Source organism: Kogia breviceps, chromosome 10, assembly GCF_026419965.1.
Source record: "Kogia breviceps isolate mKogBre1 chromosome 10, mKogBre1 haplotype 1, whole genome shotgun sequence".
NCBI lineage: Eukaryota > Metazoa > Chordata > Mammalia > Artiodactyla > Physeteridae > Kogia > Kogia breviceps.
In genome coordinates, this window is record NC_081319.1 from 64,978,587 (window position 1) to 64,983,505 (window position 4,919).

Genomic DNA, 4,919 nt, shown 5'->3' on the forward strand with positions numbered 1-4,919 from the left:
AGGTCATTCAGCCTGGTTACCTCATTTTCTTCCAGCCACGGTCAACTGCATAGGTGCACATGTGGAGTGAGTGGAACTGGGGTTTGGATTAGAGAGCTGGCAAAGCGAGAGAGCAGGTTATGGATGCAGAATAGTGATGAAGTGTTCTGGGGGCAGGGGAGCTGAGGAAATGGTTGCTTGGAGGAGGGAAACATAAGGAACTAAGCAGCCAGGGTGTTGGTTAGACTATCTCCATACTGACATGCCAAATGTTACAGCTGGTTTAGTGCTGGAGAAAGGGACCACAAGCCAGGTGCTAAGATCTTCATGGAATGAGGGGAAGTGACCTTGAGATAGACTAATAAAGGTGGTGGCTGATGGAGTGTGCACACTTGAGCTTCAGAGGAACTTCAGAGGGGTGTTAGCTGGGAGCAGACAGAAATGGAAATGGTGAGGAGGCCCCGTGGCGCAGGGGATGTAGGCGGGAAAACGAATATCACCTGCATCAGGCATGTGGAAAGCTATAGCTTTAGGAGAAGCCAGGTCTCTTTGAGGGTCAGAAAGTGAAGGGAATTTTCAGAAAAGAAATTGAGGATGTAGGGGTTTTGCTGGTGATGGAGTTTTTGTCTAATCCCAGATTCCAGAGTTCAGAGTGGAGGTTCAGGGCTAGGAAACAAAGGGCGGGAGAAGCAGTTTAGGGAATTCAGTGCCATTGGGCTGAGGTTCTTGTCCTGTTCTCAGTGACCGAGGGACACAGGCTCAGGGCTAACGGTAGTGGAATGTCAGTGGAGGTGGGGGATAGTTTCTGCCATGAGCACAAGAGCTCCATGGGACCCCCTAAGGTGCATGGAAGGTGGTGCCAATCGTGCATGTGGGATCTCTCCAGAAGGGGATGTTCTTACAGGCAGCACAGGATGCTCTGAGGGACCTCTGTTCACTCAAGCCAGTGGCTCTGCCCAGGCCAGGGAGAGGCAGCCACTGGAAGGGGCTCAGTCTCCTTCCACCTCTTGGGCAGCATCTCTTCCTATCTCTATGTGCATGTCATTTACAGTGTGGCTTGTTGTTGCTGTTTGTTTCTTTCTGTTCCCTACACTGTCTGTTCCTCAAGGTTCTTTTATCCTGTTTTTTGAACTCTGTTTGTAGGACCTAAGGCAAGGGTACCCATGGAGACCCACATACTACATCTATATCAACATAAAAAGCATAAATAGAGCTAAAAATTTGCTAATAAAATATGTTCTAGACTTGTGGTTGCCAAGAGGGAGGGGGTTTAAGAAGGATGGATTAGGAGTTTGGGATTAGCAGATGCAAACTATTTTATATAGGATGGATAAACAACAAGGCCCTACTCTATAGCCCAGGGAACTATCTTCAATATCCTGTGATAAAGCATAATGGAAAAGAATATTATAAAGAATATATATATATGTATATATATAACCTGAATCACTTTGCTATACAGCAGAAATGAACATAACATTGTAAATCAACTATACTTCAATAAAATAAAATTTTTAGGGTGGTAGTCATATTGCTATATATGACTGTATCTAATTAACACATACACCTTAAACATACACAGTGTCAATTCTATCTTATTAAAAAAATCAATTTTAGAATTCTTGAGGAAGGATGCACCTTTCAGTACACACCTCTCCTGAGGCCCACATGTTTTCAGTGTCTCTCTTTCAATGCCTCCAGAGATGACACCTCCTGTCTTTTACCAGAGTGCTGTAAGTCCAGCCCCCAGGCTATACTGGGTTGGAAGGCAGGTCTGGATGTCTATTTATCTGCGTAACTTTTGTCAGATTCTTCTTTTTTGATTCCCCACCTAAACTCCACTCGAAACCCTAATGTTCATCCTTTCTGCCTTGATTTGACTTGCTTCTGGATCCCACACCCCTTGCTGGCCCGGTTTTCACCTTTCACAAGTCTTATCCATCTGCTTCCCAGCTTCCAAGATCTTTCTGCTGTCATCTCTTCTATGATTCTCTTTGTACTACCATGTTTATTCTTAAAATTATTTTTTCTTACTGTCATTTTAGTGGGCTTTTGGAAGATAGATGAGATAAATATGTTGCCTCAATTGTGACTGGAATTATTAACCCTTCTTTTTCATTGGTGCTGCCCCTCTTACTGGCATGATGACTATGGTGAGCTACTGCATTGGTATGTGTGATGACAGCATACCATTTGAAAAGAGAAATACTTGGAGTTTCCATATTTCAACACAGTGCAAGTGTTCAAATGTTTTTCACTGACCTAATTTCTTGACTGAATCATTTCGTTTATTTAAGCACAGTAGTTGAATAAGAAGGCTGAGAGTCAGATCGGGTTTGGAGGAATGCTTGATTCTCCAAACTGTTTACAGAGTTTAGTGGATATTTCTTTTGTGTACCTCCCACAATATACCACCATTTTCTGGCAATCAGTTTGATTTTTCCATGGGAAATAGCCCTCCTAACTCTCTGTCAAAGTGTTTGGATGGGCTTGGATTCAGGAGATTTACATGACCAGACTTGTTCAATGGACAGGTTTTACACTCTGGCCACAGGGATTGGTTCAGGGATAAGCACCTGATCCAAACCAGTCCAATGTAGTGAGAGATTGAGACTGAGGCCTGAAGATACTGCTTGTACCTATAGCCCTTAGGTCATCAGTGCCTGAAAATCTGCCCTTGGAGTTTCTGGTTATTTGAACCAATGAATTTTCACTTGGTTAAATTTGTTTGTTTTGGGTTTCTTCTTTGTGCAACTACAGGGGTTACAACCGAGAGAGAGAGAGAGAGAGAGAGAGAGAATTCCAAGAAATCGTTGATCCTTCTCACTTTCTTAAGTATAAATATAATGCCAATGTGCTTGTAGAAATAAGTAAAGCTAAATTGTTCATGTGAATATTGATTTTTTTATGTGTGAATAAAACAAGAAAGCAAAATGCTAGAGGTATGACTCTTTGATAAAGTTCTTTTCAGAGTCTTTGAGGATGATTTCATCTATCACTAATGGCTCACAGGGGGATTTCAGAGGATAGGAAAAAAATGAACCTTACATGATCCCACCAGATGTGGGATAAGGGAATAATTTTAGAATTTAAATAATAAGAAGTGCCTCTGGTGTGCTTCTAATGTTTCAGTATATGCAAATTAGATTTTATATAATGCATCTCATACTGTGGCCAACAATGGAGCAAAATTGAAGTTTAATTGAAAGCAGAGCTAGAGGAAAGCTGGGCTGGAAAGAACAATCTTCAGTTCCAACAAAAGCCATTTACACTGCATATCAAGACTAGGCCATACTTTCAAACAAAATTAGAAATAGATCAATAGAAAGGAATTCATTCCAAAGAATGGAAGCAGATTGAGAGGCACAGTGTAAAATCTTGTATATTTGGTAATCATTCATACCTAAGGGAAATTGTTATGCACAATTAAAAAAATTGTCCACAGCAAAGCAGTTAATAGGCAAAGGAGTAAAATAATGCTATATTGAGAAGCACAACTGATATGAAATACTGTCAGAACAGACATCATTTTGACATGGATCCTGTTATTTTTTAAATTACATTTTCTCCAGCTTTTGCATTAGATATCAGCTGGAATCATAATCCAAACAAACATAACACTGAAATCTAATTATAGGATTATAGACTGCTTCCCCTTCCCTCCTACCTCACTACTATTGATACATTGCTAAATGTCTATTTACAACAGTTGCTTTTACCCAGTACATCATTCTAGGCTATCAAGGAAATATTACAAGACATACCAAAAGGCAGAAAACAGTTTAAAGAGAGAACAAGCATCAGAACCAGACTCAGATAAAGGAGAGATGTTGGAATGATCACAGTGGGGATTTAAAACAACTATGATTAATATACTAAGAGCTCTAATGGATAAAGTAGACAGCATATAAGAACAAAAGGGAAATGTAAGAAGAAAGATGGGAATTCTAAGACAAAAACCAAAAATAAATGATTGAGATAGAAAACGTTGTGGCAGGAATGAAGAATGCCTTTAATGGGCTTTTAGTAGACTGGACATAGCTGAGGGAAGAATCTCTGAGCTTGAGGATGTCTCAATAGAATGCCCCAAAACCAAAAATCAAAGAGAACAAAGACTGGGGGAAAAAAACAGAACAGAATATCCAAGAACTGTGGAACAACTACAAAAGGTTTAACATATGAGAATGCAAGTACAAGAAGGAGAAGAGACAGGAACAGAAGAAATATTTGAAACAGTAATGACTGAGAATTTCCCCAAATTAATGTCAGACACCAAACCACAGATCTAAGAAGCTTAGAGAACACCAAGCAGGGTAAATGCAGAAACTAACAAACAAACCCCTCAAACTCCCCAAACCTACAACTAGGCATGTATTTTCAAACTACAGAAAATTGAAGATTAAGGAAAATTCCTGAAAGAAACCAGAGAGGGAAAACGTTTTATCTCTAGAGCAGCAGAGATAAGAATTACATCTGACTTCTCCTCAGAAAACATGCAAGCAAGAAGAGACTAGAATGAAATATTTAAGTTGTTGAGAGAAACCCATCACCAATCAACCTAGAATTCAGTGCCCTGTGAAGTCATCCTTCAAAAGTGAAGGCGATATAAAGACTTTCACAGAAAAACAAAAATTGAGGGAATTTATTGCCAGTGGACCTGTCTTGCAAGAAACATTAAAAGTTCTTTTAGAGAGAAAGAAAACGTTATAGGTCAGAAACTTAGATCTATACAAAGAAAGAACATCAAAGAAGGAATAAGTGAAAGTAAACTATAAAACTTATTTTTTCTTATTCTTAAATTATCTAACAGTTATCAGTTTTCCCCCAAATAGTAGCAATGAAACCAAAAGCTGGTGCTCTAAAAAGATCAATAAGATTGATAAGCCTCTAGCTTGGCTAACTACTAAAATAAAGTGAAAACTCAAATTGCCAATATCAGA